Source organism: Phyllobates terribilis, unplaced genomic scaffold (genome assembly GCF_046119375.1).
Source record: "Phyllobates terribilis strain yellow unplaced genomic scaffold, ASM4611937v1 Scaffold_9__5_contigs__length_417890890, whole genome shotgun sequence".
Taxonomy (NCBI): Eukaryota; Metazoa; Chordata; class Amphibia; order Anura; family Dendrobatidae; genus Phyllobates; species Phyllobates terribilis.
The window spans coordinates 301,033,316-301,045,390 of record NW_027362769.1 but is presented as its reverse complement, the minus strand read 5'-3'; the positions used below and the strand labels follow the sequence as shown (position 1 = coordinate 301,045,390).

The following is a 12,075-nucleotide window of genomic DNA, read 5'->3' as shown; positions in this document are numbered from 1 at the left end:
AAAGCTTCATACTGAGAAAATGAAAAGAAGGCACTGCTGAGATCTGAACTCAGGATCTCCTGTTTACTAGACAGGCGCTTTAACCAACTAAGCCACAGCACCACAAGCTGGTGAGGATGGGAAAGCCAGGGAAGATTTAGTCACTAATCGATAATTTCAAGTGGTTAATTGAGCAAAACAACATTGAGCTTCAGTTCCATTCCACGCACAGCAGAAGCATTGAATAAGATGTCGCTCTCAGTCATGGCAATTAAGAAACCGAGTATTTTTTGAAGAGCATTCTCGAAAAGGACCATGACAAATTTGCAGAATGCGACAGAAGCTGTATCGAGAACAAGGGCTTGGGATTTGAAGTTCCATAATTAAATGATCCATCTTTTATCACAGCTGGAAATTGGGACTTGTTTTGCTTCCCAGTCATGAGACAGAATAGACAGATTGAAAGAATGCCGCTGCAGTGCCAAAAGTAGAAACAATTAGGAATGATTGATAAGTTGCTATTAAAACCCTTTGCACTGGTTCATTTCTGATAAAGTTTGTCCTAATCTAACTTCAGACAATAGATACTCTAGGAGATGAGATGAGGCCACACTGCCAAAAGCCTTTATACAATCTTCAGCAAAAACACCCTAACAGCTTAAAATCCTCATGAGATCTTACCTCCTAATTTAAACTTGGTCATGTAGACGAGGTGGCCGAGTGGTTAAGGCGATGGACTACTAATCCATTGTGCTCTGCATGCATGGGTTCGAATCCCATCCTCATCGGTATAATCTGCTTCTTTCCATTTGAAAAGATTGGCTTTCAATTTAGGCAAAATGGTGTATACTTCAAGCATGAAAGTTGATTCTTTTCTCTTTCAAGAAAGCTGCTATAGTACTATCGTCTGGTTTCTACATGTTCATGCAGGCAAGTTGGCTGCGTAGTTAAGATGATACATTAACAATGCAGTTAAGAGATTGAGGTATGCATGCATGGCTTTGAATTCAATCTGTCCTATTTCTTTTCTGATTCTTTTAAGTTTCCAGCTCAAGGTTTTATTTTCTGCCCAAGCAATGAATTCTTCAAACATGAAAATTTAAATCTTCTACCATTCAAGAAGGCTGCTATCAAACTTTGCTTAATAGTCAGATACGTAAGGAGGAGGCATTTCAAAATAGTAAAATAAAATCCACTGGTTTTACTTTTTTCATGCTTGATTCCATCTTTCTTCCGCTTTAGCACTTATAGCAGATTCTTACTCCCACTATTGCACTATCACAGAGACTTAGCAAAGGCCAATTTGATGTTGTCCCACTATGAGGATAGAAAGCTTCATACTGAGAAGATGAAAAGAAGGCACTGCTGAGATTTGAACTCAGGATCTCCTGTTTACTAGACAGGCGCTTTAACCAACTAAGCCACAGCACCACAAGCTGGTGAGGACGGGAAAGCCAGGGAAGATTTAGTCACTAATCGATAATTTCAAGTGGTTAATTGAGCAAAACAACATTGAGCTTCAGTTCCATTCCACGCACAGCAGAAGCATTGAATAAGATGTCGCTCTCAGTCATGGCAATTAAGAAACCGAGTATTTTTTGAAGAGCATTCTCGAAAAGGACCATGACAAATTTGCAGAATGCGACAGAAGCTGTATCGAGAACAAGGGCTTGGGATTTGAAGTTCCATAATTAAATGATCCATCTTTTATCACAGCTGGAAATTGGGACTTGCTTTGCTTCCCAGTCATGAGACAGAATAGACAGATTGAATGAATGCCGCTGCAGTGCCAAAAGTAGAAACAATTAGGAATGATTGATAAGTTGCTATTAAAACCCTTTGCACTGGTTCATTTCTGATAAGGTTTGTCCTAATCTAACTTCAGACAATAGATACTCTAGGAGATGAGATGAGGCCACACTGCCAAAAGCCTTTATACAATCTTCAGCAAAAACACCCTGACAGCTTAAAATCCTCATGAGATCTTACCTCCTAATTTAATCTTGGTCATGTAGACGAGGTGGCCGAGTGGTTAAGGCGATGGACTACTAATCCATTGTGCTCTGCATGCATGGGTTCGAATCCCATCCTCATCGGTATAATCTGCTTCTTTCCATTTGACAAGATTGGCTTTCATTTTAGGCAAAATGGTGTATACTTCAAGCATGAAAGTTGATTCTTTTCTCTTTCAAGAAAGCTGCTATAGTACTATCGTCTGGTTTCTACATGTTCATGCAGGCAAGTTGGCTGCGTAGTTAAGATGATACATTAACAATGCAGTTAAGAGATTGAGGTATGCATGCATGGCTTTGAATTCAATCTGTCCTATTTCTTTTCTGATTCTTTTAAGTTTCCAGCTCAAGGTTTTATTTTCTGCCCAAGCAATGAATTCTTCAAACATGAAAATTTAAATCTTCTACCATTCAAGAAGGCTGCTATCAAACTTTGCTTAATAGTCAGATACGTAAGGAGGAGGCATTTCAAAATAGTAAAATAAAATCCACTGGTTTTACTTTTTTCATGCTTGATTCCATCTTTCTTCCGCTTTAGCACTTATAGCAGATTCTTACTCCCACTATTGCACTATCACAGAGACTTAGCAAAGGCCAATTTGATGTTGTCCCACTATGAGGATAGAAAGCTTCATACTGAGAAGATGAAAAGAAGGCACTGCTGAGATTTGAACTCAGGATCTCCTGTTTACTAGACAGGCGCTTTAACCAACTAAGCCACAGCACCACAAGCTGGTGAGGACGGGAAAGCCAGGGAAGATTTAGTCACTAATCGATAATTTCAAGTGGTTAATTGAGCAAAACAACATTGAGCTTCAAATCCATTCCACGCACAGCAGAAGCATTGAATAAGATGTCGTTCTCAGTCATGGCAATTAAGAAACCGAGTATTTTTTGAAGAGCATTCTCGAAAAGGACCATGACAAATTTGCAGAATGCGACAGAAGCTGTATCGAGAACAAGGGCTTGGGATTTGAAGTTCCATAATTAAATGATCCATCTTTTATCACAGCTGGAAATTGGGACTTGCTTTGCTTCCCAGTCATGAGACAGAATAGACAGATTGAATGAATGCCGCTGCAGTGCCAAAAGTAGAAACAATTAGGAATGATTGATAAGTTGCTATTAAAACCCTTTGCACTGGTTCATTTCTGATAAGGTTTGTCCTAATCTAACTTCAGACAATAGATACTCTAGGAGATGAGATGAGGCCACACTGCCAAAAGCCTTTATACAATCTTCAGCAAAAACACCCTGACAGCTTAAAATCCTCATGAGATCTTACCTCCTAATTTAATCTTGGTCATGTAGACGAGGTGGCCGAGTGGTTAAGGCGATGGACTACTAATCCATTGTGCTCTGCATGCATGGGTTCGAATCCCATCCTCGTCAGTATAATCTGTTTCTTAACATTTGACAAGATTGGCTTTCATTTTAGGCAAAATGGTGTATACTTCAAGCATGAAAGTTGATTCTTTTCTCTTTCAAGAAAGCTGCTATAGTACTATCGTCTGGTTTCTACATGTTCATGCAGGCAAGTTGGCTGCGTAGTTAAGATGGTACATTAACAATGCAGTTAAGAGATTGAGCTATGCATGCATGGCTTTGAATTCAATCTGTCCTATTTCTTTTCTGATTCTTTTAAGTTTCCAGCTCAAGGTTTTATTTTCTGCCCAAGCAATGAATTCTTCAAACATGAAAGTTTAAATCTTCTACCATTCAAGAAGGCTGCTATCAAACTTTGCTTAGAGAGTCAGATACGTAAGGAGGAGGCATTTCAAAATAGTAAAATAAAATCCACTGGTTTTACTTTTTTCATGCTTGATTCCATCTTTCTTCCTCTTTATCACTTATAGCAGATTCTTACTCCCACTATTGCACTATCACAGAGACTTAGCAAAGGCCAATTTGATGCTGTCCCACTATGAGGATAGAAAGCTTCATACTGAGAAGATGAAAAGAAGGCACTGCTGAGATTTGAACTCAGGATCTCCTGTTTACTAGACAGGCGCTTTAACCAACTAAGCCACAGCACCACAAGCTGGTGAGGACAGGAAAGCCAGGGAAGATTTAGTCACTAATCGATAATTTCAAGTGGTTAATTGAGCAAAACAACATTGAGCTTCAGTTCCATTCCACGCACAGCAGAAGCATTGAATAAGATGTCGCTCTCAGTCATGGCAATTAAGAAACCGAGTATTTTTTGAAGAGCATTCTCGAAAAGGACCATGACAAATTTGCAGAATGCGACAGAAGCTGTATCGAGAACAAGGGCTTGGGATTTGAAGTTCCATAATTAAATGATCCATCTTTTATCACAGCTGGAAATTGGGACTTGCTTTGCTTCCCAGTCATGAGACAGAATAGACAGATTGAATGAATGACGCTGCAGTGCCAAAAGTAGAAACAATTAGGAATGATTGATAAGTTGCTATTAAAACCCTTTGCACTGGTTCATTTCTGATAAGGTTTGTCCTAATCTAACTTTAGACAATAGATACTCTAGGAGATGAGATGAGGCCACACTGCCGAAAGCCTTTATACAATCTTCAGCAAAAACACCCTGACAGCTTAAAATCCTCATGAGATCTTACCTCCTAATTTTAACTTGATCATGTAGACGAGGGGGCCGAGTGGTTAAGGCGATGGACTGCTAATCCATTGTGCTCTGCATGCATGGGTTTGAATCCCATCCTCATCGGTATAATCTGCTTCTTTCACTTTGACAAGATTGGCTTTCATTTTTACGCAAAATGTTGTATACTTCAAGCATGAAAGTTGATTCTTTTCTCTTTCAAGAAAGCTGCTATAGTACTATCGTCTGGTTTCTACATGTTCATGCAGGCAAGTTGGCTGCATAGTTAAGATGATACATTAACAATGCAGTTAAGAGATTGAGCTATGCATGCATGGTTTTGAATTCAATCTGTCCTATTTCTTTTCTGATTCTTTTAAGTTTCCAGCTCAAGGTTTTATTTTCTGCCCAAGCAATGAATTCTTCAAACATGAAAGTTTAAATCTTCTACCATTCAAGAAGGCTGCTATCAAACTTTGCTTAGAGAGTCAGATACGTAAGGAGGAGGCATTTCAAAATAGTAAAATAAAATCCACTGGTTTTACTTTTTTCATGCTTGATTCCATCTTTCTTCCTCTTTAGCACTTATAGCAGATTCTTACTCCCACTATTGCACTATCACAGAGACTTAGCAAAGGCCAATTTAATGTTGTCCCACTATGAGGATAGAAAGCTTCATACTGAGAAAATGAAAAGAAGGCACTGCTGAGATCTGAACTCAGGATCTCCTGTTTACTAGACAGGCGCTTTAACCAACTAAGCCACAGCACCACAAGCTGGTGAGGATGGGAAAGCCAGGGAAGATTTAGTCACTAATCGATAATTTCAAGTGGTTAATTGAGCAAAACAACATTGAGCTTCAGTTCCATTCCACGCACAGCAGAAGCATTGAATAAGATGTCGCTCTCAGTCATGGCAATTAAGAAACCGAGTATTTTTTGAAGAGCATTCTCGAAAAGGACCATGACAAATTTGCAGAATGCGACAGAAGCTGTATCGAGAACAAGGGCTTGGGATTTGAAGTTCCATAATTAAATGATCCATCTTTTATCACAGCTGGAAATTGGGACTTGTTTTGCTTCCCAGTCATGAGACAGAATAGACAGATTGAAAGAATGCCGCTGCAGTGCCAAAAGTAGAAACAATTAGGAATGATTGATAAGTTGCTATTAAAACCCTTTGCACTGGTTCATTTCTGATAAAGTTTGTCCTAATCTAACTTCAGACAATAGATACTCTAGGAGATGAGATGAGGCCACACTGCCAAAAGCCTTTATACAATCTTCAGCAAAAACACCCTAACAGCTTAAAATCCTCATGAGATCTTACCTCCTAATTTAAACTTGGTCATGTAGACGAGGTGGCCGAGTGGTTAAGGCGATGGACTACTAATCCATTGTGCTCTGCATGCATGGGTTCGAATCCCATCCTCATCGGTATAATCTGCTTCTTTCCATTTGAAAAGATTGGCTTTCAATTTAGGCAAAATGGTGTATACTTCAAGCATGAAAGTTGATTCTTTTCTCTTTCAAGAAAGCTGCTATAGTACTATCGTCTGGTTTCTACATGTTCATGCAGGCAAGTTGGCTGCGTAGTTAAGATGATACATTAACAATGCAGTTAAGAGATTGAGGTATGCATGCATGGCTTTGAATTCAATCTGTCCTATTTCTTTTCTGATTCTTTTAAGTTTCCAGCTCAAGGTTTTATTTTCTGCCCAAGCAATGAATTCTTCAAACATGAAAATTTAAATCTTCTACCATTCAAGAAGGCTGCTATCAAACTTTGCTTAATAGTCAGATACGTAAGGAGGAGGCATTTCAAAATAGTAAAATAAAATCCACTGGTTTTACTTTTTTCATGCTTGATTCCATCTTTCTTCCGCTTTAGCACTTATAGCAGATTCTTACTCCCACTATTGCACTATCACAAAGGCCAATTTGATGTTGTCCCACTATGAGGATAGAAAGCTTCATACTGAGAAGATGAAAAGAAGGCACTGCTGAGATTTGAACTCAGGATCTCCTGTTTACTAGACAGGCGCTTTAACCAACTAAGCCACAGCACCACAAGCTGGTGAGGACGGGAAAGCCAGGGAAGATTTAGTCACTAATCGATAATTTCAAGTGGTTAATTGAGCAAAACAACATTGAGCTTCAGTTCCATTCCACGCACAGCAGAAGCATTGAATAAGATGTCGCTCTCAGTCATGGCAATTAAGAAACCGAGTATTTTTTGAAGAGCATTCTCGAAAAGGACCATGACAAATTTGCAGAATGCGACAGAAGCTGTATCGAGAACAAGGGCTTGGGATTTGAAGTTCCATAATTAAATGATCCATCTTTTATCACAGCTGGAAATTGGGACTTGCTTTGCTTCCCAGTCATGAGACAGAATAGACAGATTGAATGAATGCCGCTGCAGTGCCAAAAGTAGAAACAATTAGGAATGATTGATAAGTTGCTATTAAAACCCTTTGCACTGGTTCATTTCTGATAAGGTTTGTCCTAATCTAACTTCAGACAATAGATACTCTAGGAGATGAGATGAGGCCACACTGCCAAAAGCCTTTATACAATCTTCAGCAAAAACACCCTGACAGCTTAAAATCCTCATGAGATCTTACCTCCTAATTTAATCTTGGTCATGTAGACGAGGTGGCCGAGTGGTTAAGGCGATGGACTACTAATCCATTGTGCTCTGCATGCATGGGTTCGAATCCCATCCTCATCGGTATAATCTGCTTCTTTCCATTTGACAAGATTGGCTTTCATTTTAGGCAAAATGGTGTATACTTCAAGCATGAAAGTTGATTCTTTTCTCTTTCAAGAAAGCTGCTATAGTACTATCGTCTGGTTTCTACATCTTCATGCAGGCAAGTTGGCTGCGTAGTTAAGATGATACATTAACAATGCAGTTAAGAGATTGAGGTATGCATGCATGGCTTTGAATTCAATCTGTCCTATTTCTTTTCTGATTCTTTTAAGTTTCCAGCTCAAGGTTTTATTTTCTGCCCAAGCAATGAATTCTTCAAACATGAAAATTTAAATCTTCTACCATTCAAGAAGGCTGCTATCAAACTTTGCTTAATAGTCAGATACGTAAGGAGGAGGCATTTCAAAATAGTAAAATAAAATCCACTGGTTTTACTTTTTTCATGCTTGATTCCATCTTTCTTCCGCTTTAGCACTTATAGCAGATTCTTACTCCCACTATTGCACTATCACAAAGGCCAATTTGATGTTGTCCCACTATGAGGATAGAAAGCTTCATACTGAGAAGATGAAAAGAAGGCACTGCTGAGATTTGAACTCAGGATCTCCTGTTTACTAGACAGGCGCTTTAACCAACTAAGCCACAGCACCACAAGCTGGTGAGGACGGGAAAGCCAGGGAAGATTTAGTCACTAATCGATAATTTCAAGTGGTTAATTGAGCAAAACAACATTGAGCTTCAGTTCCATTCCACGCACAGCAGAAGCATTGAATAAGATGTCGATCTCAGTCATGGCAATTAAGAAACCGAGTATTTTTTGAAGAGCATTCTCGAAAAGGACCATGACAAATTTGCAGAATGCGACAGAAGCTGTATCGAGAACAAGGGCTTGGGATTTGAAGTTCCATAATTAAATGATCCATCTTTTATCACAGCTGGAAATTGGGACTTGCTTTGCTTCCCAGTCATGAGACAGAATAGACAGATTGAATGAATGCCGCTGCAGTGCCAAAAGTAGAAACAATTAGGAATGATTGATAAGTTGCTATTAAAACCCTTTGCACTGGTTCATTTCTGATAAGGTTTGTCCTAATCTAACTTCAGACAATAGATACTCTAGGAGATGAGATGAGGCCACACTGCCAAAAGCCTTTATACAATCTTCAGCAAAAACACCCTGACAGCTTAAAATCCTCATGAGATCTTACCTCCTAATTTAATCTTGGTCATGTAGACGAGGTGGCCGAGTGGTTAAGGCGATGGACTACTAATCCATTGTGCTCTGCATGCATGGGTTCGAATCCCATCCTCATCGGTATAATCTGCTTCTTTCCATTTGACAAGATTGGCTTTCATTTTAGGCAAAATGGTGTATACTTCAAGCATGAAAGTTGATTCTTTTCTCTTTCAAGAAAGCTGCTATAGTACTATCGTCTGGTTTCTACATCTTCATGCAGGCAAGTTGGCTGCGTAGTTAAGATGATACATTAACAATGCAGTTAAGAGATTGAGCTATGCATGCATGGCTTTGAATTCAATCTGTCCTATTTCTTTTCTGATTCTTTTAAGTTTCCAGCTCAAGGTTTTATTTTCTGCCCAAGCAATGAATTCTTCAAACATGAAAATTTAAATCTTCTACCATTCAAGAAGGCTGCTATCAAACTTTGCTTAATAGTCAGATACGTAAGGAGGAGGCATTTCAAAATAGTAAAATAAAATCCACTGGTTTTACTTTTTTCATGCTTGATTCCATCTTTCTTCCGCTTTAGCACTTATAGCAGATTCTTACTCCCACTATTGCACTATCACAGAGACTTAGCAAAGGCCAATTTGATGTTGTCCCACTATGAGGATAGAAAGCTTCATACTGAGAAGATGAAAAGAAGGCACTGCTGAGATTTGAACTCAGGATCTCCTGTTTACTAGACAGGCGCTTTAACCAACTAAGCCACAGCACCACAAGCTGGTGAGGACGGGAAAGCCAGGGAAGATTTAGTCACTAATCGATAATTTCAAGTGGTTAATTGAGCAAAACAACATTGAGCTTCAGTTCCATTCCACGCACAGCAGAAGCATTGAATAAGATGTCGCTCTCAGTCATGGCAATTAAGAAACCGAGTATTTTTTGAAGAGCATTCTCGAAAAGGACCATGACAAATTTGCAGAATGCGACAGAAGCTGTATCGAGAACAAGGGCTTGGGATTTGAAGTTCCATAATTAAATGATCCATCTTTTATCACAGCTGGAAATTGGGACTTGCTTTGCTTCCCAGTCATGAGACAGAATAGACAGATTGAATGAATGCAGCTGCAGTGCCAAAAGTAGAAACAATTAGGAATGATTGATAAGTTGCTATTAAAACCCTTTGCACTGGTTCATTTCTGATAAGGTTTGTCCTAATCTAACTTCAGACAATAGATACTCTAGGAGATGAGATGAGGCCACACTGCCAAAAGCCTTTATACAATCTTCAGCAAAAACACCCTGACAGCTTAAAATCCTCATGAGATCTTACCTCCTAATTTAATCTTGGTCATGTAGACGAGGTGGCCGAGTGGTTAAGGCGATGGACTACTAATCCATTGTGCTCTGCATGCATGGGTTCGAATCCCATCCTCGTCAGTATAATCTGTTTCTTAACATTTGACAAGATTGGCTTTCATTTTAGGCAAAATGGTGTATACTTCAAGCATGAAAGTTGATTCTTTTCTCTTTCAAGAAAGCTGCTATAGTACTATCGTCTGGTTTCTACATGTTCATGCAGGCAAGTTGGCTGCGTAGTTAAGATGGTACATTAACAATGCAGTTAAGAGATTGAGCTATGCATGCATGGCTTTGAATTCAATCTGTCCTATTTCTTTTCTGATTCTTTTAAGTTTCCAGCTCAAGGTTTTATTTTCTGCCCAAGCAATGAATTCTTCAAACATGAAAGTTTAAATCTTCTACCATTCAAGAAGGCTGCTATCAAACTTTGCTTAGAGAGTCAGATACGTAAGGAGGAGGCATTTCAAAATAGTAAAATAAAATCCACTGGTTTTACTTTTTTCATGCTTGATTCCATCTTTCTTCCTCTTTATCACTTATAGCAGATTCTTACTCCCACTATTGCACTATCACAGAGACTTAGCAAAGGCCAATTTGATGCTGTACCACTATGAGGATAGAAAGCTTCATACTGAGAAGATGAAAAGAAGGCACTGCTGAGATTTGAACTCAGGATCTCCTGTTTACTAGACAGGCGCTTTAACCAACTAAGCCACAGCACCACAAGCTGGTGAGGACAGGAAAGCCAGGGAAGATTTAGTCACTAATCGATAATTTCAAGTGGTTAATTGAGCAAAACAACATTGAGCTTCAGTTCCATTCCACGCACAGTAGAAGCAATGAATAAGATGTCGCTCTCAGTCATGGCAATTAAGAAACCGAGTATTTTTTGAAGAGCATTCTCGAAAAGGACCATGACAAATTTGCAGAATGCGACAGAAGCTGTATCGAGAACAAGGGCTTGGGATTTGAAGTTCCATAATTAAATGATCCATCTTTTATCACAGCTGGAAATTGGGACTTGTTTTGCTTCCCAGTCATGAGACAGAAAAGACAGATTGAAAGAATGCCACTGCAGTTCCAAAAGTAGAAACAATTAGGAATGACTGATAAGTTGCTATTAAAACCTTTTGCACTGGTTCATTTCTGATAAGGTTTGTCCTAATCTAACTTTAGACAATAGATACTCTAGGAGATGAGATGAGGCCACACTGCCAAAAGCCTTTATACAATCTTCAGCAAAAACACCCTGACAGCTTAAAATCCTCATGAGATCTTACCTCCTAATTTTAACTTGGTCATGTAGACGAGGTGGCCGAGTGGTTAAGGCGATGGACTGCTAATCCATTGTGCTCTGCATGCATGGGTTTGAATCCCATCCTCATCGGTATAATCTGCTTCTTTCACTTTGACAAGAATGGCTTTCATTTTTAGGCAAAATGGTGTATACTTCAAGCATGAAAGTTGATTCTTTTCTCTTTCAAGAAAGCTGCTATAGTACTATCGTCTGGTTTCTACATGTTCATGCAGGCAAGTTGGCTGCATAGTTAAGATGATACATTAACAATGCAGTTAAGAGATTGAGCTATGCATGCATGGTTTTGAATTCAATCTGTCCTATTTCTTTTCTGATTCTTTTAAGTTTCCAGCTCAAGGTTTTATTTTCTGCCCAAGCAATGAATTCTTCAAACATGAAAGTTTAAATCTTCTACCATTCAAGAAGGCTGCTATCAAACTTTGCTTAGAGAGTCAGATACGTAAGGAGGAGGCATTTCAAAATAGTAAAATAAAATCCACTGGTTTTACTTTTTTCATGCTTGATTCCATCTTTCTTCCTCTTTAGCACTTATAGCAGATTCTTACTCCCACTATTGCACTATCACAGAGACTTAGCAAAGGCCAATTTGATGTTGTCCCACTATGAGGATAGAAAGCTTCATACTGAGAAAATGAAAAGAAGGCACTGCTGAGATCTGAACTCAGGAACTCCTGTTTACTAGACAGGCGCTTTAACCAACTAAGCCACAGCACCACAAGCTGGTGAGGATGGGAAAGCCAGGGAAGATTTAGTCACTAATCGATAATTTCAAGTGGTTAATTGAGCAAAACAACATTGAGCTTCAGTTCCATTCCACGCACAGCAGAAGCATTGAATAAGATGTCGCTCTCAGTCATGGCAATTAAGAAACCGAGTATTTTTTGAAGAGCATTCTCGAAAAGGACCATGACAAATTTGCAGAATGCGACAG

At 39.1% G+C, this 12,075-nt stretch overlaps 18 non-coding genes across 18 annotated transcripts; 8 read left to right on the top strand and 10 right to left on the bottom strand.

Moving 5' to 3' along the window:
* Positions 1-28: 28 nt before the first annotated feature.
* On the bottom strand, positions 29-102 carry TRNAT-AGU (transfer RNA threonine (anticodon AGU)). Its single transcript has one exon. It is a non-coding gene; the product is annotated as a tRNA-Thr (tRNA).
* A 583-nt stretch (positions 103-685) lies between these two features.
* Positions 686-767, top strand: TRNAS-ACU (transfer RNA serine (anticodon ACU)). Its single transcript has one exon. It is a non-coding gene; the product is annotated as a tRNA-Ser (tRNA).
* A 569-nt stretch (positions 768-1,336) lies between these two features.
* On the bottom strand, positions 1,337-1,410 carry TRNAT-AGU (transfer RNA threonine (anticodon AGU)). Its single transcript has one exon. It is a non-coding gene; the product is annotated as a tRNA-Thr (tRNA).
* A 583-nt stretch (positions 1,411-1,993) lies between these two features.
* On the top strand, positions 1,994-2,075 carry TRNAS-ACU (transfer RNA serine (anticodon ACU)). Its single transcript has one exon. It is a non-coding gene; the product is annotated as a tRNA-Ser (tRNA).
* A 569-nt stretch (positions 2,076-2,644) lies between these two features.
* On the bottom strand, positions 2,645-2,718 carry TRNAT-AGU (transfer RNA threonine (anticodon AGU)). Its single transcript has one exon. It is a non-coding gene; the product is annotated as a tRNA-Thr (tRNA).
* A 583-nt stretch (positions 2,719-3,301) lies between these two features.
* Positions 3,302-3,383, top strand: TRNAS-ACU (transfer RNA serine (anticodon ACU)). Its single transcript has one exon. It is a non-coding gene; the product is annotated as a tRNA-Ser (tRNA).
* Positions 3,384-3,953: 570 nt separating this feature from the next.
* On the bottom strand, positions 3,954-4,027 carry TRNAT-AGU (transfer RNA threonine (anticodon AGU)). Its single transcript has one exon. It is a non-coding gene; the product is annotated as a tRNA-Thr (tRNA).
* A 1,236-nt stretch (positions 4,028-5,263) lies between these two features.
* Positions 5,264-5,337, bottom strand: TRNAT-AGU (transfer RNA threonine (anticodon AGU)). The gene has a single exon. It is a non-coding gene; the product is annotated as a tRNA-Thr (tRNA).
* A 583-nt stretch (positions 5,338-5,920) lies between these two features.
* TRNAS-ACU (transfer RNA serine (anticodon ACU)) lies at positions 5,921-6,002 on the top strand. The gene has a single exon. It is a non-coding gene; the product is annotated as a tRNA-Ser (tRNA).
* A 558-nt stretch (positions 6,003-6,560) lies between these two features.
* On the bottom strand, positions 6,561-6,634 carry TRNAT-AGU (transfer RNA threonine (anticodon AGU)). The gene has a single exon. It is a non-coding gene; the product is annotated as a tRNA-Thr (tRNA).
* A 583-nt stretch (positions 6,635-7,217) lies between these two features.
* Positions 7,218-7,299, top strand: TRNAS-ACU (transfer RNA serine (anticodon ACU)). Its single transcript has one exon. It is a non-coding gene; the product is annotated as a tRNA-Ser (tRNA).
* Positions 7,300-7,857: 558 nt separating this feature from the next.
* TRNAT-AGU (transfer RNA threonine (anticodon AGU)) lies at positions 7,858-7,931 on the bottom strand. The gene has a single exon. It is a non-coding gene; the product is annotated as a tRNA-Thr (tRNA).
* Positions 7,932-8,514: 583 nt separating this feature from the next.
* Positions 8,515-8,596, top strand: TRNAS-ACU (transfer RNA serine (anticodon ACU)). Its single transcript has one exon. It is a non-coding gene; the product is annotated as a tRNA-Ser (tRNA).
* Positions 8,597-9,165: 569 nt separating this feature from the next.
* TRNAT-AGU (transfer RNA threonine (anticodon AGU)) lies at positions 9,166-9,239 on the bottom strand. Its single transcript has one exon. It is a non-coding gene; the product is annotated as a tRNA-Thr (tRNA).
* A 583-nt stretch (positions 9,240-9,822) lies between these two features.
* Positions 9,823-9,904, top strand: TRNAS-ACU (transfer RNA serine (anticodon ACU)). Its single transcript has one exon. It is a non-coding gene; the product is annotated as a tRNA-Ser (tRNA).
* A 570-nt stretch (positions 9,905-10,474) lies between these two features.
* Positions 10,475-10,548, bottom strand: TRNAT-AGU (transfer RNA threonine (anticodon AGU)). The gene has a single exon. It is a non-coding gene; the product is annotated as a tRNA-Thr (tRNA).
* Positions 10,549-11,131: 583 nt separating this feature from the next.
* Positions 11,132-11,213, top strand: TRNAS-GCU (transfer RNA serine (anticodon GCU)). Its single transcript has one exon. It is a non-coding gene; the product is annotated as a tRNA-Ser (tRNA).
* Positions 11,214-11,784: 571 nt separating this feature from the next.
* TRNAT-AGU (transfer RNA threonine (anticodon AGU)) lies at positions 11,785-11,858 on the bottom strand. Its single transcript has one exon. It is a non-coding gene; the product is annotated as a tRNA-Thr (tRNA).
* Positions 11,859-12,075: the final 217 nt, after the last annotated feature.